The following is a 22550-nucleotide window of genomic DNA, read 5'->3' as shown; positions in this document are numbered from 1 at the left end:
TCTGTCTCTGACTGTGCCAATATCAGCCAGTCGTCCAGATAGTTCATTATTCGCAGCCCCTGACTTCTCAGGGGGGCGAGCGCCGCGTCCATGCACTTCGTAAATGTACAGGGTGCCAGGGACAGGCCGAACGGCAGGACGGTGTAATGATATACCTGACCGTCGAAGGCGAATCTCAAAAATTGCCTGTGACGGGGTACTATCTGAATCTGAAAATAGGCATCCTTCAGATCTAGAGAAATAAACCAGTCCCTCGGGCGAACGTGCGTGAGGATTTTCCTGGTCGTAAGCATTTTGAACGGTCTTTTTGCAAGCACTTAGTTCAAATGTCTCAGATCTAGGATAGGTCTGAAGGCTCCGTCCTTCTTGGGTACGAGAAAATATCGGCTGTAAAAGCCTGACTCGCTCAGAGAAGGCGGTACCTTTTCTATAGCCCCTTTGCACAGCAGCTTTGCTATTTCTGCGTGAAGTAGGTGTGCTACTTACGCATTCACAATCGTCGCGGTCCGGGCTTGAAAGCGCGGGGGACAGCGAATGAATTGAAGTGTATAGCCCTGCTTTATTGTGCTCAACACCCATTCTGAAATCCCTGGGATAGTTTCCCACGCAGCTATGTGAGCTGCTAGGGGGCGAATGGCCTCCGGGTTCAGACCGCCGCCATTTGCGGGCTTGTGAAACTGAACCGGAGCCGAAAGCGCGGTGCGCGCGCTCTCGGTTCTGGGCAATGGCTGCTCGCTGAAAAGCCGAAACCGGCTGATTTATGTGAGATGTCCCAAACATAAGGGATGGGGAACAGTCTTTTGTCATTTTTTGACGCGCGAGCAGCGCTCCGGGCGGGAAAGCTTCCTGTAAGCGTGAGCGCGTGTGCGCGGGCACGAGACTTACAAGTGTATTTGATGCCCCGATCATAATGGATGGGGAGCGTTTTATTAATGCCCTGCATTTTGTGATAACACTTAAACGCGCAGGCGGAGCCCGGGGGGAAGTTAGTGTTAGCAAGCGTGAACGCACTCAGGCGGGCACGAGACTTACATTCATAACTTGCTTTCTTTTGTGAAACTGACCCGGAGCCGAAAGCGCGGCGCGCGCGCTCTCGGTTCTGGGCAATGGCTGCTCGCTGAAAGCCGAGACCGGCTGATTTATATGAGATGTCCCAATCATAAGGGATGGGGAACATTCTTTTTTTTTTCTTTTTTTTTTTTTCACTTTTTTGACGCGCGAGCGGCGCTCCGGGCTGAAAAGCTTCCTGTAAGCGTGAGCGCGTGTGCGCGGGCACGAGACTTACAAGTGTATTTGACGCCCCGATCATAATGGATGGGGAGCGTTTTATTAATGCCCTGCGTTTTGTGATAACACTTAAAACGCGCGGGCGGAGCCCGGGGGGAGGTTTGTGTTATCAAGCGTGAACGCACTCTGGCGGGCACGAGACTTACATCCATAACCTGCTTTCTTTTGTGAAACTGACCCGGAGCCGAAAGCGCGGCGCGCGCTCTCGGTTCTGGGCAATGGCTGCTCGCTGAAAGCCGAGACCGGCTGATTTGTGTGAGATGTCCCAATCATAAGGGATGGGGAACATTCTTTTTTCACTCTTTGACGCACGAGCAGCGCTCCGGGTGGAAAAGCTTCCTGTAAGCGTGAGCGCGGGCACTAGACTTACAAGTGTATTTGACGTCCCGATCATAATGGATGGGGAGCGTTTTATTAATGCCTTGCGTTTTGTGATAACGCTTAAACGCGCGGGCGGAGCCCGGGGGGAGGTTTGTGTTAGCAAGCGTGAACGCACTCTGGCGGGCACGAGACTTACATTCATAACCTGCTTTCTTGATCGTGTAACAGAGCGGGCAGATAGTGGGCACAGACTTGTGGACACATTTCTTACATTCAACACTCGAGCGGCTTTTCTGCGCTTCATGAGAGTGTGCTCTGCGAGGTTCGGAGTGCTTATGTGTAGTGGTGAACACTGGGGCGTGGGCACTTTCATTACACGTACAACACCGACGGCATGAGCCGGACCAGACATTTTACTCATTTTGAGATTTTTCTGGGTCGCCGTGAAAACGGCGTTTGTGTGCAGGCGAGAGGGTCAACAGACCGGCTCGTTGGCTGCTAATTGAACCACTGCAGTAGCCTGTTTGAAGGGGACTGACAGGGAATAAACTTAAACACGCACGTCTTTTCGGAGGCGATGTGTCTGTTAGTAAGCGTGAGCGCTCGTGAGCGGGCACGTAACTTACATTCTTAATCTGACATTATACTCACGTGAGATTTCTCTGGGTCGCCGCGAGAACGGCGTATGTGTGCAGGCGAGCGGGTTGCATTACCGGCTCGTTGGCTGCCAAATACACCACTGCAGTAGCCTTATCTAAGGGGACTGACATGGCGAGACATTTCGACGGCAGCGCGCAAGCCCGTCCGGGTCATGCAGAGAGCTCGAGAGGGCTCTGCATGACGCGCGAACGGGGACACGAGGGCGGGGTAGCTCTCTTGTAACGTAAAGAGAGCTAGCCGCGTGCTCGGGAGCAGAACTGGAACAGTGTTTGTACGAGGGCGCGCGCACGAGTAGTGGGCACGGGACCTACATGTAACACAGATGATGCCCGTCCGGGTCATGCAGAGAGCTCGAGAGGGCTCTGCATGACGCGCGAACGGGGACACGAGGGCGGGGTAGCTCTCTTTCAACGTAAAGAGAGCTGGCCGCGTGCTCGTACGTGTCCCTCGGCCTCATTCTCAGATGCGACGGCAGTGAGGCTCGTGAGCGGCAGCTGCGCGTCGGTGAGGAGAGGCGGGGGGTGTAGAAGGCTTCGAGTTGAGCCCGCAGGGTCGACAGCGGAAGCGCTTCACAGCCGGAAGTGCGAGGCATCTTAAAAAAAGACACTCACTGCTCTTTTAGAATAGGTTTTATAATAGGTTTTAGCAAGGTAAAGGATACGTCGCCGGATAGCGTAGCTCGCACGGATGGCTGAAGGTGGCGAAGACGGCCGGCTTCCTCAGTGCTCTCCTAAGCTTGTAGTCCGCTGTTCGACGGCGGCGGTGGCTTCTCTCAGATCCAGCGATGCGAAGAGCTCGCTGAAGAGACGAAAATCAGGGAAGTCAGCCTACAGCCCCTAGTGTTATACGCTAAGCCACGCCCATTCTGGCGGGCTGTGACGCTATGAAGGCGCGGGCGCCCTTCATTGGGCGTGACGTCACGCCGGGCTCACTGGTAGGCTGCAGCAGTTGCCCGCAGGGCAGCCAATGAGCACACGAGATGGCCTGCTCTAGGTCTGCTAGCTGCTGCACTGCGTTGACAAGGAATACAAAATTAAGGATAATTTTTTGGCTTCAGTATCTCGAGAAGATGAATCTTTCCCGTAGCGTAAGCTAAACTTACGCAATACGAGAGAACCTCTCGTAAGAGAACGTTCCCCATTCAAAGCAATCAGGACGTCACATATGAATGTAAGTTACGTGCCCGCTCACGAGCGCTCACGCTTACTAACAAACTTTTTGCCCTGGATGCCGCTTGTGTATCACAAAGCTATCACAAAACGTTCCCCATTCAAAGCAATCGGGACGTCACAAGTTATACAGCCAGCCACCGCTGTCAGCGAGCTGCCGTACCCGAGATCCGAGATCCGTACCACACACCTCCGGTTCAGTTTCCCGAGCCCACAAAGTGCGGCGATCGGGACCCGGAGTCCATTCTGCCCCTAGCTGTACATGTAAAAGCATCATGGGAGGCTATTCCAGGGGTGTCGGGATGGGTGCTGTGCACAATAAGACAGGGCTATTCACTACAGTTCGCTCGCCGTCCCCTTCGCTTTCGAGCACGGACCGAGACGAAAGTGAAAGCGGAAGTAGCACATCTACTCTGCGCAGAAATAGCCAAACTGCTCTGCAAAGGGGCTATAGAACCAGTACCTCCTTCTCTGAGCAAGTCAGGCTTTTACAGCCAATATTTTCTCGTACCCAAGAAGGACGGAGCTTTATCTTAGATCTGAGATATTTGAACAAAGCTCTCATGAGAAGGCCGTTCAAAATGCTCACTACCAGACAAATTCTCGCGCAAATTCGCCCGAGGGACTGGTTTATTTTTCTCGATCTGAAAGACGCATACTTTCAGATTCCGATATTACACCGTCACAGGCCATTCTTGAGATTCACCTTCGACGGTCGGGTATATCAATACACCGTCCTCCCGTTCGGCCTGTCTTTAGCACCCCGTACATTCACAAAGTCCATGGACGCGGCTCTCGCCCCCTTGAGAGAACAGGGCATGCGAATTCTGAACTATTTGGACGATTGGCTGATTTTAGCACAGTCAGAGATAGAACTCTTATCTCACAGAACAGTCATCTGGAAAGCCTGGGCCTCACGGTCAACTGGACCAAGAGCTCATTACTGCCCAGTCAGTCAGTTTCCTTTCTAGGAATAGAACTGGACTGTGGCTATGACGGTCCGTTTATCAACACAGCGTGCGCGCCGTGTCCGACACCTGGCCACATCTTTCCAGAAGGGCAGCATCGCTCCTCTGAAAACATTTCAGAGGATGCTGGGCTGTATGGCATCAGCTACAGCAGTGCTTCAGCTGGGCCTAATGCGCATGCGCCCGATACAACGCTGGTTGAACGCCCGAGTGCCTCACCGGGCTTGAGTTTTCGGCCGCAAACAGATCAGAGTGACTCAGAGCTGCGTTTCAGCTCTGCAGCCCTGGTTAGCGGCCGACTGGTACCAGCGGGGGGTGACAATGGGGGCTGTCTCACACCGAAAGGTCATCTTGACGGACGCCTCCAACTTAGGCTGGGGCGCTCTCTTTGAGGGCAGACCGGTCTTTGGTCTGTGGTCAGACCGAGAGAAACACTTCCACATAAACTGTCTGGAGATGATAGTGGTCGAGAATGCGCTCAATCGCTTCCTCCCGTTCATACGAGACCACCATGTGCTAGTCCGCTCGGACAACATGTCTGTGGTGTCCTACATAAACCGTCAGGGTGGAGTCAGATCCAGGAGTCTCTGCTATCTGACAAAACGCCTTCTCGTATGGTCTGAGCACCTCCTGCGCTCGCTGAGAGCCACGCATGTGCCAGGCCATCTGAAAGACGGCCCAGACAAACTGTCCAGGAACTATGTTCCCCCAGGGGAATGGTCCCTGCACCCCCAAACAGTGCAGTTACTGTGGCGCCTTTTCGGCAAAGCGAAAGTCGATCGGTTTGCGTCAAAAGACAACGCTCATTGCCCAATGTTCTATTCAAAGAACGAGGATGCGCTGGCCCAAATCTGTCCCAGCCTCACTCTCTATGCTTTCCCTCCGGTCTCTCCGTTACCACAGGTAATCAAGAGGATCAAGGAAACGTGCCACTCGGTGCTCCTTAAAGCCTCGCGATGGGAGAATCAAGTCTGGTTCCCGGGCGGACGCGGCTGTCACACACAGCCACTTGGCCGATCCCGGTGAGGAGAGATCTCCTCTCTCAAGCCCGCGGCTCAATCTGGCTTCCGCATTCAGAGCGCTGGTCTCTGCACGTATGGTTAGTCAACGGATACCCGCTGTCTTGACAGAAGGAGTGATGAACACGATTATGCAATCCAGAGCTCCCTCTACAAGGCGGCTCTACGCGTCTAAATGGTCTGTGTTCTCCAAATGGTGTGCCGATAAAAATCTGGACCCACAGACATGTGGGGTATCGTGGTTGCTTAGTTTCCTTCAAGAGCTGTTGGATAAGGGCAGGTCCCCATCCACGCTTAAAGTATATGTGGCGGCCGTTGCAGCGTTCGCTAAGTCGACGCGCGGTCGGTCAATAGGAAGGAATGAGCTTGTCATCTGCTTCCTTAGAGGAGCCAGGAGGATGAATCCGCCACGAACCCCGTCGGTTCCCATGTGGGGTCCTAGAGGCCCTGAAAGCATTCCCCTTTGAACCACTAGACTCCGTGGACCTAAAGTACCTCTCGCTCAAAACCGTTTTTCTGACAGCTCTGTCATCAGTTAAACGTGTGGGGGATTTACACGCGCTGTCTGTTAGCGCTGTGTGTCTTGAGTTTGGACCAAATGACTCTAAAGTCATCCTTAAACCAAGGCTATGTCCCTAAGGTGATAGGCACTCCCTTCAGAACGCAGGTCATTTCTCTATCGGCTCTGCCAGCATCCGATAGTGAGAGCGATGTTAATCTCCTCTGCCCTGTCAGGGCTTTGAGGGCTTACATTACGCGCTCCGCCCCTTTCAGGTGCTCGGAGCAGCTCTTTGTTTCATTTGGTGTGCGCACCAAAGGTCTCGCCGCCTCGAAACAGAGTCTGTCCAGATGGATAGTGGATGCTATTGCATCCGCTTATGTGTCTAAAGGTCTGCAATGCCCGTTGGGTGATAGGGCTCATTCCACTGGAGGCGTGGCCTCGTCGTGGGCTTGGTCCAGCCGGATTTCCATCCCAGACATTTGTGACGCGGCAGGCTGGGCCTCCCCGTCTACATTTGTTAGGTTTTATAACCTGGAAGTTCCCGCCTTGCAGGCTAGACTACTGTCAGTATGAGTGGTGTATATGTTCTGCCCAGATCTGATCGTGCGCAGACTACTCTCATGTGACCTTAGCTCTCCTGGTTGAGCTGCACTGTATGGTGAAGATTTATATAGACCGGCAATGGCGCTCTGTATGCCCTATATATGTGCTTATAAAACATGTGCTGGCCTGCGCTGCAGGCCGCCTGTTTCCCACTTATCAGTCCCTCCAGAAAAACGTGATTATGCGATCGCATGATTTACTGCATAATCAGCCAAAGTCCGCATATTCATGCGGGGGCCGCATTTTTTCAAATACGCCGCACTTTCGCCACATAAATTGGCGATATCCGTCCAAAATATGCAGAGGTTGCATGATTTCATAATCCTCGCATTTTCGTTGCAAAAAAGTCACATATATCTTAGGAGAAAGTTGAAAAATGTTGCGTTTGTTTCACACAAGGGCAGCCATTTCCTCATTGCCATGGGAACGTTATGAAGTGATGTAATTACGCGACGTGAACATCATCGAAAAGCTGTAAAACGGGAGCACACTTTATTTTTTTATGTTTCATTTATTCATTTTTACAGAAGTCTTAGCATATTCCTTTTGTAAAGCTACAGATCTTGTTTGACTCATCAATGTTTTAGGGAATCAAAAATAGGGATAGCTCACAGCTGAAGTTATTGCAGAGGCCAGACAGACTCAGGGAGGTGATTGGCATCTCACAACTCGCACTTTATTCCCAAATCGAACTTGTATAACTGTCTGTCACACGTTCTACCGTCCACATCGTTACTTAAACAGAATAAGATAAAAGAAGTAGCATCAAAATTACCCGCACACATGGGGTGTTCGAGGCACATGGCACATACAATAATATTGCAGACAGTTCAACAGGGAGCATGCAGCTCTTAAAGGGGCCTTATTTCCACTCGTTACAGTCTGAAATAAAACAAGATGAGAAATTAAATATTCCCAGCACTTTCTATGATGTAGTAGTATGCTTGCTTATCAAAGGAAGTAATAAGAAATTACTCTTTACATTAAGGTAGTAGCCTAGTGAGAACAGGGTGTTGGGGGAATCACTTTTTTTCTCTTTTTCATCAAACCGCAGTCTTTGCAAGTTCCCGCAATTTTATCGCATAAAATTGCATAAATATCCCGCATATTCCATCGCATTTTTAAAGAAAACGGGCCACATAATCAAGGATTTTTGCCCGCAACAATCACAAAAAAAAATCTTTTTTTGGAAGGACTGACTTATCTATGTTCCCCGGGATTCCCTGGGACTCATGAAGTGGATGCTCGGTGTGCATGGCGTTGACAATGGGTTCCCGTAGCGTAAGCAACATACGCAATACGAGAGAACCTCTCGTAAGAGAACATACTTGGTTACATACGTAACCTCAGTTCTCTCTAGAAGAGGGAACGAGTATCGCGTAACCCGACAGTGCTAGCGCCACGAGCGATTTTCGCTTCAGTCGATGAAAACCAGTGAGCTGCCTACCGAGCCTGACTTTTATACGCTAACCCCCCCCCCCCCCCCCCCCCCTTTTGGCGGGCTGTGTAAAGGGCGTGGGCGCCCTCATTGGGCGTGGCCAATGGTCGAAGGCTCAGTGGTAGGCTGCTTCAGTTGCCACAGGGCAGCCAATGAGCACGCAAGACTGCCTGCTCTAGGTCTGCTAGCTGCTGCACTGCGTCGACAATAAATGGAAAAATTAGGATAATTTTTTGGCTTCAATATCTCGAGAAAAGATGACTTTACCCGCAGCGTGAGCAACTTATGCAATACTCGTTCCCTCTTCTTGAGAGAACCGAGGTTACATATGTAACCGAGTACGAGTCACTGTGCATTGCGGACTACTTTAGTGTTTATGACAAGAGTTTTAGTGAGAGTGCAGAATGCAGTAAGTAAGTGATAGGGAGCGCTGACAATCGAAACATTAGTTTTGTTTTTCATGCTTCTAGAGAACGGGATAACCATAGCAACATTTTGGTGCCCAATAATGTTAAGTTTTTTGTTACATTTACGCTTTAGTCATAAGTTTACATACACCTTGCAGAACCTCCAAAATGTTATATTTATTTTTTAATAAGAAGGATCATAAAAAAGGTTTTTTTAGTACTACCCTGAAAAAGTTTTTTCACATAACATATGTTTACGTATAGCCTATAGTCCATGAGACAAAATACAAACTCAAAATACAAGACAAATTACATAAGCTTGATTTTCAATATTGTATGTCATTACCTGAATGATCCATGTTTTATGAGTCCCTTGTTTGTCCCGAACAGTTAAACTGCCCAATGGTCTACAGAAAAATCCTCCAGCTCCTGCACATTCTTTGCTTTTCCAGCATCTTCTGCATATTCTCCTTACTAGCAGTGATTGTATGAGTTTGAGATCCATTTTTTCACACTGGGACTCATACACAACTATTACAAACTGCAAACATTCAGTGATGTTCAAGAGGGAAACATCCATTAAGAGCCAGGACTTGTAAATTGTTCTTATTTTGTTTAAAAATTCATTAATTCATCTAGTACCTACTGCCCTTCAGAGGCTAAATAAGATATTACCATGTAAAAGAAAATAAGAAAAATGTACACATCACCATCATCTTGCTCAAAAGTTTAGCTCTGGCTCTTAATGCATCGTGTTGCATTCTTGAGCCTTACCTTGCAGATTCTGAAAGGTGTACAGTAGGTAAAGGTATGATTGCTACTATACTGTAACGAAGGTTCAGTGTAGGGATGAAAGAAGACAAGGGTCGGCATAACGGGGACTCTTATACTTTATTTAAAATTGAAAATAAAATAAAGAAAAGGTGCCACAATCGCCTTCACCGTAGAAATACTACAGCATTGTTCAAAGACACTCTTTCCTGCTGGTTCAGCTCTCAGTCCACTTTTATCAAACTCTACCCGATGTGTAAACTCATTTCATTCATAAGACTCTCTCCTTAGCACAAACTCAGTCCATTTGTTAGCCAGCAGGTCGCGAGAGTAGATACGAGTCCCCGATCCTTCTCTCTCCCTCCTCTCATGCAGCAGCTGGCATTTATGCAGTCTCCCAACACCTGCTGCAAACTCCGCAAAACCACGCCCCCCTCACTACATACATTGCAAGTCTTTTGTAAAGATTAACATATTCATTTAAGAGATGTGTTGAGACTTTTCGCTGGAGTTTGATTGACAGGCAATTTGACCAATCATAATGCAGAAATCTGCTATTTTTGTCTGACAAACAAACCAAACCAGTCAGTGGATTTGAACTTGAAAAATGGTGTATTGACATATTTTTGCAGTTCTAATGTTCATTCATGTTTACTTCGTGCTATAACTAAAAGAGATGATAAGTTCACGTGCTGCTTGAACTAAGGCGCTACACATTAAAGGTGCAATGTGTAAAAAATTTGAGTTTCTATTAACAGAAATGCAATATGACATCCATAACTACGTTGTCAGTGGTGTATAAAGAACTTATTTAATAAACCGTAATGTTTTTATTACCCTAGAATGAGGCATTTATATCTACATAGGCGCGGGAATCCCCTTCTATGAAGGTCGACATATTGTGACGTCATGTCATTTTTGCCGCACGGCCTTTGGGCTCATGCGGACACGTCGAGTTTAAACAAGGCTTTACGCTTTAACCAGCTCAGCCACAGTAACAGCTCATATTGAGCCAGCTAAACTTTTACTTTCCTGTTAGAAGCAATATATAGTTGCATAGTTTCATGTGGTTCTTCTCCCTCGCTGTATTATGGGTTTGCTATGTGGGGGGAAATGTGCTGGTTACGTTTGTGAGACAATCAGCTGATTACTATTATTATATTATATATTAAGACCCTTGATCCTCACCTGACTATGGCTTTGTAAACTTTATCCATGATGTGGTTTATAATGGACTGTGGTACAGAAACAGTGACAATGTTACACACTCTTGGCTTACTCTGGCTATTATCTGCTGTCTCAGACGACGATATGTTTGTCCAGTTTCAGGCACCGTAGCTTCTTCGAAAGGGAGGGGTGAGCAGTGGGCTGAGCCCCCAGTGCAACTCGCAGCCGAACCGCTAGATGTCGCTAAAAATCCCACACTGCACCTCTAAAGCACCACAAAATGGTATTTATTGTTTGAATTTCACAAAAATTACTAAATTTGAAAGCTGAGACCAAAAGTAACCTGCTCTGTCTTGTCTGTTAGCGCATTGTCATTGTCCTCTTTGCTCCACAATTTATTTTTCACTGAGTGAGAACATGATGTGTGGAGTGAAAGCAGAATGGCTTGTTGTAGCAACAGTAACTAAGAGGGGCGGGTCTTTGTGAAAGGTCAATTTCAAATCATTTAAATTTTTGTGGACTCGGCCGGACTCAACTCGGATGTTAAGGACTTGGACTCAAGTCCGACTCAGCCCCCTTTGTACTCGGACTTGATTGGTAAGGACTTGGATTCGACAAAGGTGGACTCAGACCCAACACTGGGACCCAGATTGAAATCTAAACATAATGTGTCAGTAAAACTGAACAGCAAGTGATCATCACTCTTCTTGGAAGGTGCGACTTGACTAGACTGACCAGCATGCTTGTGTGATTTCTAACACAACATTTTAGCCAAACACCCTGTTTGCCTTAAATAATTGTGCTACTAAAATTTCAAACTAAATATTTCTAGAATTATATTAACACTGTAAATACATCAATTTGAAAGCTGCATTTAGAATCATTTGGCTCAAATATGATTATTCTGCATGTACACACATCTCTGCGTCAATGTCACATTTCTCTTTCAGTGAGTGTCGAGCTATGCCCAAATCTTCAGTGCTCTTGCCTGTTCCCAAACACATTTTTCCCTCTTTCCCTCACATCTCAACATCTGTCTTAGTCAAAATTGAAAGTTGATTAATCTCCTCCAAATCACTCATTCTTCTCTTGCTCTCCAACCCCTAGGCTGCTCTGCAAATATGAGAGAATGAGAGAAGCAGAGAATGAGAGAAGTGACAGCTTCAGAGGAGAGACCAGAAGCCGGGACGTCTTCACATCCAGACAGGCACCAAGGCAATATCTTACCCATACAACCTCTCTGTCACAGTCCGCCCCAAATAGCACATAAAACCACTCAGCTGAGGAGAAATAAACTAACAACAGATGCAGCAAAAACAAGGTGTCAAGGGAAATGGTTTCATCAAGTCTAGCTCATAAAAATGAAATTTATGGACGCAAGGGCTTTTTTTGCACCGCAAGCGGTCTCGCTCTGATCATATGGACCCCCTGTACTGACCAGTCGGCCTGTTTGTGATATCACTGGGGTTGTAATCAAGGCCAGGGTCATAACTCACGGGCCAGCGCAAAGTGAAAATGGGTCTGAATCCAGTAAAAAAAAATTATAAACACAGTCATATAGTTCAACAGCAAATCATTTTCACATGAGGTTTGAGTCTTATTAAAAAAATGTCCTGACAAAACTGTAGCACCTGGTACACGCTCCTTTGTTTCAGTGCTCTTTGGTGCGGTCACGATAAATATAATTTTAGTCTTTACACATTTTAAAAGTTTGATTTCAGTCAGACTAAAATATTTGTCTTTTTACAATGTCATGTGCATGATTTAGTTTTTTTCCCCCAAAATCAACGACTTTGTTTAACATGTACAATAGACAATTAAACTAAAATCGTTGTTGTGCGAAGGCTCTGAAATCCGGAACGCAACACAAGCGAGGAAAAAATATTATTAACACTAGAAACATATATTTCTTGTATACTTAACTACACAAAAACCCACTGTAACTCGATTATAACTGCACTTGTAAATGTAATGTTTGGAATACTGCACAGTATATTATTTATACTCTATATAACACTATTAACACTATATATACTATTTATTAAAATAGTATGTGAAACAGTACATGAAATTATAAACCTGTCAAACAGAAGTATGCTAAATTGTTGTCAAATGTTCTTATTATTTATGAAATAAATGATTCCATCCAGAATCAATGATTCCACTGATGCTGTGATGCTATAAAGATGTTTGGCAAATGGAAAGCCAAGTCAAGCACATCGCATGGTGGGATACAATGTTCCACACAGTATGCTGTGGTCATATACCGCACATTTTAGAAACATAATAAGGTATTCCATGCATACAGAAAATTTGCATTATGTACAAGGTGTCAAAGCGAGAGCTGCCAGCACTCAGGAAATCCCTCATCCGTCGTCTTCACACCTCTAGTGAGGAACACACACATGCTCCGAAACTGCTGCGACTTTTGCGTGCAGGGTCACATCCAGTCAAGTCAGAGGGTGTTTGAATCTAAACTCCAGATCACCTACAGGCCTAATATGTTGCTTCTTATTGACTGGACATCTCACCCAGTCAGACGGCCACAACATGGAGGAAACACATCACTCTCATGTTAGCTGCCACTATTGACGAAAAACAGGATGAAATATTAGAACTTCATTTCAATAGTCCACTTTAGACATTATACTGACAATAAGTAACTTTGCAAATAACATGCCAACTAACTCTAATACAGTATAACACTTATTGTTGGTGGTACCACAACAGACATTCTAAGTAACTTGGCAACTTATTCTACTTAAACGAACCCTAAAAACTAACCCTAACCTAACAGTCTACTACAGTCAACCAATACTCCAATGAGAGTTAGTTGACATGAAGTTGCAAAGTTACTTATAGTTTGTATAATGTCTAAAGTGGACCATATATAAATGCATGAATGTTTCACCAATCATTTTTACATCTTCGGGTCTTTAGCGATCCGGATCTATATCTTACACAGATGGATCTCTATCTTTCGCAATAATATAAAACTCTATACTGATATTAGAGTAACAATTACAGAAGAATAAAATAAAGCACATTTTGTTACCTTTTGTATCTTGGAAGGGTTCAGTTTGAGCAGATGTTTTATACCATAATCACTGTCCTATCATTTTCAACATCTTCAAAATCAATATTTTGTTCACTGATATATTTTGTTCGCCAGAACAACCATCAAGTGACAGTGACACTAATATTTGATTGCGTTCAGTTCTTGCTCTGCAGTAAATCAGTGAGCCATTTCAAGTTTTGCTGATGATACTTTCTTTTCTTTTATTTTCTGCCTGCGGTAACTATGAGTGAAACGTCACTTCATCATTATGTGTCAGACATTGCCACCTTGTGGAAAAAAAGGTTAATTGCACTTATTCAGTCATCAAGGTTTTATTTATTGTTGTGCAGAAAAAAATATACTTACACTGTTACAGACCTCGGGTCATCAGTTTTCATCAGGTTCCTATACAATGTTTTACAAAAAATGAATGACAATGATTTTTTTTCTTGTTATATTGTTCATAATTAATTGATTGAGGAATACTAAGAATGTTGCTGTCTAACTTTAAAAAATGAATAAGGAGGAGGGTAGTGAATGACGTCCTGGGTCACTAAGACCCAAGATATGCGCTTAAGTGATACACGCACACAAACACACACACACACACACACACACACACACACACACACACACACACACACACACACACACACACACATATATATATATATATATATATATATATATATATATATATATATACATATATGATTAAAACTAATATGGTAAAATGTGCTGTACAAGGATATCAAGCTTTTCATAGAACCCTCGCTCTCACAGGCATTGTATCACTTCCAAAGACAGCCTTCCCAGCATGTCTGTTAGTTATTAATACCTCATTGCTGGCTTTTTCTTGAAAGAAGCAAAAGGATGGAGATAAGAGGCATGTATCCGCTCAACACTCCCGAGCGAGAGGGGGGTGCATTAGCTCGTACTTCTGTCAAACCCGCACCCCCGCATGCCCTGATTTGACATGCAAATAAGAGCCACATTTGCATCTACCTGACTAAACAAACAGGAATTAGGAGAGACAATCAGCACACATAAGGAGTGAGAAATTAGATCTGAAAACACCTCTCCCCAGGCTTATAAATAATGCAGCATTGTGTGTTTTAAGAACTAGAGTTTGCTCGTTTTAAGAAGCGCTCAGATTTGTGCTGACATGGTGAGATCCCTGCCAGAGTTTGCCTGCGGCATTATGATTAAGAATAATTCTAAAGGAAACCTCTACCTGCTGAGGTCCCGGTTGGTGACCCCGCACAATGATCTGGGATCTTTCCATTCAATGATTTCGCCACAATGTGGTCATACGCATTTATATGAATGTGATCAGATTTATTTATTTGCATAGGGAAAGAGGTTGACCTGAAAATGGAGGTCCTGGAGCGACAACAATCAACCAACAACTCGAATGCTTTTAATTAGACATCAGCGTCCGTACACCCGGTCTACCTTGGCCATGCCACAGCGGACTTTATGCTAATGCATCTCAACTTTAATGGAGCAGCTAACCCTCTCTTTGACAGAAAGCACATCCTGAAATGAAAATCAGCAACAAGCAAGAGAAACTCACCTCTGTGAGACTTCAAGTAGGGCAACTATTTTCAAACAAATGACACCACTGGGCTGGGGCGAAAGGTCAAAGACAGTTCCAGTGCATTAGAAATAAGTAGTACAGACCAAAATTCTTAAAGATGACACAGGGGACTTTGCAATGTATAACTTTAAACTTTAACGTTCCAAATGAATTTTCAGGTAGAGACAGGGGGCAGAACTGAGACAGCACCATTCGCCAAGCTCATGCACAAATATCCTGCTATTTTTTCCCATTGCAGAAGATAAAAAAGATCTTTGTGTGGTTAGTGTGTACCAATGACCTATCAGAGGGTGACTAAACACACCCAATCAAATTGCATTTAGTTTAATGTGGTCAAAGAACAACGTGGAAGATGTTTAATTGCTGATTTTCCTGAGCTCTGTGGTCCATTTTATGGGGAAATAAATGACATTTTGTTTTGTTGATATTTTTAGCTGTATTAGCTATCATTTGCAAGCAACATACAGTACAATATTTACACTAATCACCTCATTCAGAGACCCAGCATGCTTTTGCTTACCAGCATTGAGCTGAAGCATTAGCAAGCAGACATCATAGAGTTTGTGCTGGTGTGTTCATCGTCTGTGCACAGAGGCAAGATCACAAGAAAAGCTTACTGCATAAAATGCCTTTAAGACCTTGTGCATAAATGACGGAAAAGTTTTGCCAAGTGTAAAGTAAGCTTTTAAATAAATACACACAGTGAGATTGATTCAAAGTTTTTTGGCTTTTAGTATGAATGTGTTAGCCTTACTGTTACATATTAAGCTATAGTGAGCTCCAAAATGATAACAAAATTCGCATTTAGAAGATATAAGCATTCAAAACTTACAGTCTCTCACTTCAGCATATATGAATCAATGATTTTGATGACATCACCCTGCACTTCAGCTTCTTATCAGGTTCTCTGTCCAATCAAATGCTCTCTAGAATCTACAGCGTCTCGCCCTCAACATTATAAATTGACGTTGAAGCTGTGGCTAAAATGTATCGCTTGGTCACAAATTTACTATTTTCTACATGGTCAATGGCACATAGTACACTATATCTAGGGGATAGGGAACGATTCAGACAGTGTAAATTTGCTGTCCATTGGGAATGAAGTCTGGTTTCACGTTAGTGTCATGCGAACCACCGCAGCTGCTCTGATCCAGAGACACAATAACACAGAGCGGATCACATGCGCGAGTCGGCACAGACCAGAAGACGTATCGGACCCATTTGAATTCGGCACAAAATGCTGTATTTTAAAGAAATGTGGAGAACATTAGAAGGAGAAACGGTTAGAGATTAGGAGGAAACTGCAGCTTTACAGAGCTCAACAGATGTGATACAGATGAAATGCTATTGGCTATTATAAACAAAGGGGGACGAGCTGATCGATATTCACATTGTAAATGATAGATATGTCCTGCCCTGTCTTCCTGTTTCAGTGGAAATTACGTCAACAGTCTGAATAATGCTGCACATTTTAAGGCACTTCATGGGGCCTTAATACTGCATACTTACCACACTGCTACTAATGCTGACTGACTGACTACTTGTCAACTCTTAAAATAATAATTCAATCATAACCTATCAAACCAACCTTATAAGTCATCTGTATTAATCCACCTACCTAACCTCTAACACCGAACCTGCTGTTAAGTTTACATTCATTTAAAAAATCACAGTGTGAAGGGAGAAGCCTCAGCACAGTCACTTCACCATCATTTCCTCTCTTTTACATTACAGCAGGAGCCTTCATATCATGACAGAAAATCAATAGATTAGTTACCACAAGTAGATATGTAGGAAGAGGAAAGAGAGAGAGATAAGTTAGAGTTTTCAAAAAAGAGTGCTCACTCCTCCATGAAGATGTTTTCCCTTCCGTCTCACCGCCCCACATTTGATGCTCCAGGCAGTGCTTGGAAACAAAACAGTCATTAAGGAGAGGAACTTGTTTCACGAAACTATGAGAATCCATCACACAATGCGTCCCAGTTGCACAACAGTCTGTCGTCTCTCACTCTGTCTCTCTTTCTAGTGTAAACTCTTCATAAACATCATGTGCATCATCTATGGCATCTCTATATAGGTTTAAAAAACTGAGACCACATTGAAAATCTGAGATTAAAAATAGATTAAAAAAAACAAAGATTTGGACATTTAAAAAAAATACAAATAAAGTTGTAATGTAAATTAATTAAGTATTACAGTAATATCTGTAAATATTACAGATTCAGCCGTATAAAGCACTAAAGCACATTCTGAAAATCTAATCTAGTTTCCAATTTTTACAAAAAATATTAAGCTGTTAATATACTGAAATGGGTACAGAAATGTTGCGACAGACAGACAGACAGACAGACAGACAGATAGATAGATAGATAGATAGATAGATAGATAGATAGATAGATAGATAGATAGATAGATAGATAGATAGATAGATAGATAGATAGATAGATAGATAGATAGATAGATAGATAGATAAAATAATACACTGTGTACATATTTATAGACCAGAACATATTGATATTTTTCAAATATAGCCAATCAAAAGAGATTTATTTTAATCCTGCTGTTCTTTGAAAGAGATTATCTGCCAGAGTCTCTGAGCATTTGCTATTCTTCTCAGAGGAAAAGTTCAGCCACCTTTAGATTGCTAAATCACGTCTTGACTGCCTAAAATCTCCTGTTCGCTTTTCTTTCCACTTGGTGGCTTTAAAGCCTCCTCCGCCAGCCAGAAACGGCAGATGGGAACGTGGAGTTGCAAATTCTTGCCATCCCATCTTTCCCCATCTTCTGGAATAGTTGCACAGTCCAACCTCATGGATTTTTTTCCCTCTGCTCAGTCTGTCTTCTGCACTTGAGGACGTTCCAGCCTTCAGTGTGTGAGGACACGGGCCAGATGTTGTGTGATGTTTGAACACAACCTCATCGCTGCAACAGCAGAGCGGGCCGTGTGCTACCCATCCTCTTCAACTGGGCATCTTTTTTTCCCACAGAAACAACTGACCTCCATTCACACACCATCTGTCCTCAGCTACCACAGCATGCACTATAATTCACTAAAGGCTGTTTTCCTCTTCAAATATGTACTCAGTGATTGGAGGCATTATGAATTCAATTTAGGAGAGGATGTTTGCTCAGGCATACACAATGCAATTCAAAGCTATGACTTGTTTTCCCCCTGTGGCTTCACAGTGGGTTACATCAGATTGGGAAATTCCAGAATTAACGGTGGTCAGCCGGTTTTCTGGATATTGTGACTCACAGTTACATGTGCTTCACTACAAAGATTTTTTTTCGTGTGTGTGTGTGTGTGTAACAGAGACAGGGGTGAGCCTCACTATGACATCCTGGTTCCCATTAACATCTCCTTTTGAGTTCCCCAGAAGAAGAAAAAAGTCCAACAGGATTTAAACAACAGAATTTTCATTTTTGAACCTTTTGAGTTTTGTTTAGTAGATGAAAAAATAGCAAGAACCACAAATGGTCAAGAGTTTTTTTTTTTTTTTTTTTTTATGTTTTGAGTCATGTCTCTAAAATAGCCATCGAGGGACAGAAATATAAATTGTAACCACAAGGTCAACGCAAAGCTTCTGCTAATGTCTTCAATATTATCTGAAGAACAGACCAATGAGCCATAACTTAAACAAGCTTCCACTTTGTTGCAAAATAATACAAAATAGGCACAACTATTATTATGCATAGTCTAATAGTCTAAAAGTCTATCTTACAAGATTATATGTGAAATATAAAATACAGCATATTGCAAAACCCCTAACTCCAGAATTCTCTCTTATCTGTTTAGTAACCATGGCAATTTCAATTGAAATACTGGTAGAATCATATCTTAAATGGATTTTCACCTTAAAAAAATAATAAAAAATCTGTCATCATTTACTCATCCTTATGTTATTCCCTGTATTTATTTCTTCTTTGGATCACAAACGATATGTTGAAAAATTAAACAGATAATTTGAAGAATGTTGGTAACCAAAAAGTTTTAGAAACCATTGGCTTCCATTGTATGGACAAAAAAAATGCACTCCATAGGAGTCATACATGTTTAGAATGATATGAAGCTGAGTAAATGTTGACAAAATATTGAAGCTACCCCTGCCACCACCCATGATGGGTTAAAATTAAACCAGACAGATGGGGCTAGATTTTCAACACTTTTACTTGACATATAGTGTGAGGGTATACAACTAAGCTCCAGTCACCCATAAACCAGACAGCCACACTGAAAGAAAACTGAAACAGATGCGCTTGCACACATAACCAACCATAGTAATTTTGTGCCCCGTTCCCCACACTAGTCAAAACAAAACTAAGAAAAAAGCTTGAAAGCCACAGAGGACTTTTTACATTTTTTCACCCTTTGCTGCATTCCTTTCAACTGTAAGAAGCCAGTCATCCCGGCATATTTGCTACTTGACAGTGACAGAGTATTTCTTCAGTTTACAAACACACACTACTGGGAGAGTTTCAAAGCACACGCCGCCGTCAACAGCATTGTTAGTGCCGAGCTCACATTATTCTGCGCATCTCAACCTCACTGCAACACTGCTGTCAATCTACCTCCACTCCCTATGCCTTATTTATGACACCGGTTGGGGGACATGCTGTGCGGGGGGCTCAGGGGGACACCGTTATCCCAACAATACACTGCATTTTTTGCCTAATCAAACAAACAGGAGGCACCTTCATGCAATATGTAGCATAACTCATGAAAACAAATGTGGCTCTTGTTTCATCTGTTGCTCCACATGTGTATGTCAGGACACAGTGTGTCTTGCTGTCATCGACAAAGCTCCAAATGGAGGTGTTAAAGTCGCTGCAGATACGAAACTGACAGAGATACCCACACCCCTCCTCTATTATTTCCTAACAAGAGGCATCACAGCTGAGGGTAATGGCTAACCTTTCAAGTGACCACTTAGAGTTATATCAAACAACATCCAAACTATCTACTTTTCGGCTCACATCATTTCAACCTGCAGGTCTTTGTTAAAAAGAAGCCATGAACCAAGCCAACCAGCGATGAGGTGAATCACAACATTACAAACTTTTAAAAGCATAGGAGTATTTGAAAATCTGACCAAAAAAACACAAAAGGTACAAGATTGTATTAACGGCTTTAATGAGGGAAAATTACACTATTGAATCGAATGTCAGCACCTCAAATGACAAAAACATTTGACCAGCTTTTTTTTAACCTTATAAAACTGTATCAACTTTAAAACAAAGCATCACAATTAGTGGAGCCTAAAAACATATTTAAACGTATGAGTAACAACACACACACACCTAACAATAACTAATTAACTCTGGTATGCCAACAAGGCACAATAATTAATTAAATTACTTGTAAAATAAATAAATATTAAATTAAATATAAAATCAATTAAATAAAACAATAAAATAAATAGGAAATAAAAGCCTCACAGATATCACAGGTGTTTATGTTGCCTAGCTAATTAACATACAGCAAAAAGAAAAAGTCTAAATAATACTTAAAACTTTAGACATACTTAACGAATAAATTAAATGATAAATCACTTGGCCTAGACATGCAGCTATGGAAGAAGAGAATGTTACTGATTGTTACAGATGCGGTGAACTTCATTTGTTGAGACCTTTTTTGTTACGTGACAAATTGAGGGATACTTTTTGACTGCCCACTCCCACCCACAGGAAAGATTTGTGAGATTTGTGTTGGGTGACCCACAGGATCCCAATCCCAATGCAGCCCTCTAATCTGTGGTGCTTCTTGGGAGAGAGCCTTTCCTGCAAGCTCTTTTGGCAGTATTTGCTCGCAGCAACTCTCTGATTCCTGGAATTTTCTGTACACTGTAATGGTTAATGTTGTTTTCCACCACAAATTCAGGTGTTAATATAATAAGTTGAAATAATGCAAGCACATGGCTTCAACAAAAATATATTGCCTACCATCGATTAATAATCTTAGGAACTCCTAATAGTAAGTAGTAATCTATTTCCCTATGGAGAAAATGAATTGATTTACTTCTGGAATGTGATTATTGCGTTATATATGTCACAAGATCACAACATGTTTTTGATAAACTTGAGTAATGCTTAACTACAAGTACGCTATCCCTAACTTGCAGAGGACATATCCAATCTATTTGTGGTTTCGCAAGTCTGTGTCAACTGAGAAATGTTCAGGTAAGTTGCACCTGGCTGACTGCGATTGCTAAATGTGTCTGGCTGACTCAAGGCTTTGCTCAAGAGTACAGGCAGATGGGTAATAATATACCCATATCCCACAGTCTGTGTTTGCTCAGTGTGTGTCAGACGTGTTTTCGGTTCGCTCCCTTTAATTAAAGGTGCTTTCTGATGCACTGTGCAATATTGCACAGATGTGGTAGGGTTTGAGTGTGAAAATAAGAGTAACTGATGCGGGTGTTGGGGTCGTGGTGGAGGCATACAGCATAGATACTGTCTAGCTAGCCTATGCAAACACTCACAACGCGTGTTTAAGATTCTAAATCTTTACTCAAACGTAGTTGCAACAGTATATAATCAACAGTATATGATTATTATTAGAGTAATTAGTGTACCACATCTGCATTCTATACATTTATAAAATAGATAGCTGTAGCCTACTTTAATTCTTAATTGAATACTTTGATTCTTAAGGGGATAGTTTAATAAAAATCCTGTCATTACTTACTCACCCTTATGTTGTACCAAACATGTATGAAATCGCAAAAGATAGTTTTGTAGCCAATACATAAAAGCCAAACAGGTCCAAAGTTGCTTGGATATCATCATTCTTCAAAATATCATTTAGAGGTTTGGAAGAACATATATACATATATATGACAGAATTTTCAGTATATACAGGGCTGGTTCATTCAAATGTAGGTACTACAGCAATATTATTGATAAATCACTTACAATAAAAGCCTATGAGGGCCAGTGATACAGTACTGCAATAAACACTTTCACAAATTAGAAATACAGTACCATTTAAAAGTTTGTGGTTTGTAAGATTTTTAAATGTTTTTGGAAAGAAGTCTATGCTCACCAAGGCTGAATTTATTTGATCAAAAATATAGTAAAAACAGTATTAAATGTGAAATATTTGTAAAATTTAAAATAACTATTTTAACATATAACTCATGTGATGGCAAAGTTACATTTTTTTGTAATATAAAGTTCAAAAGAAACACATTTATTTGAAATAGAAATATTTACATTATTATAAATACAGTTTAGGTTGAATTTAAACCTGAATATTCCTTTAATATTTATTATTAATTCTACTTGTATTTTTTTCATATAGGAAAGAAAATAAGTAATTAGTTTTTATTTGAATACACTCGTGCTACTTTCAGCCTCCCTACATACGAAGACTCCTGCTTATGGATGCCTGCCAAGCAGTTACATAAAATCGATGAGAACTTAGTCAATAGCCCTTCAGACGGATGGTAACAGAATGTGTTCCTTATTTTCTGATTATTCTAGATTAATCTATCCACCCCATTTCTCCCGCTTATTCATCACAGAGAAGACAGATGCTGCGTTAGAGGAAAGATCTGGAAGAATAATGTTTGCAAATTACA

The sequence above is a fragment of the Siphateles boraxobius genome, unplaced genomic scaffold (genome assembly GCF_051911475.1).
Source record: "Siphateles boraxobius isolate OS27281-9 unplaced genomic scaffold, OSU_SipBor_1 7, whole genome shotgun sequence".
Classification (NCBI taxonomy): Eukaryota; Metazoa; Chordata; class Actinopteri; order Cypriniformes; family Leuciscidae; genus Siphateles; species Siphateles boraxobius.
The sequence above is the reverse complement of the archived record's forward strand: the minus strand, read 5'-3'. Positions refer to the sequence as shown.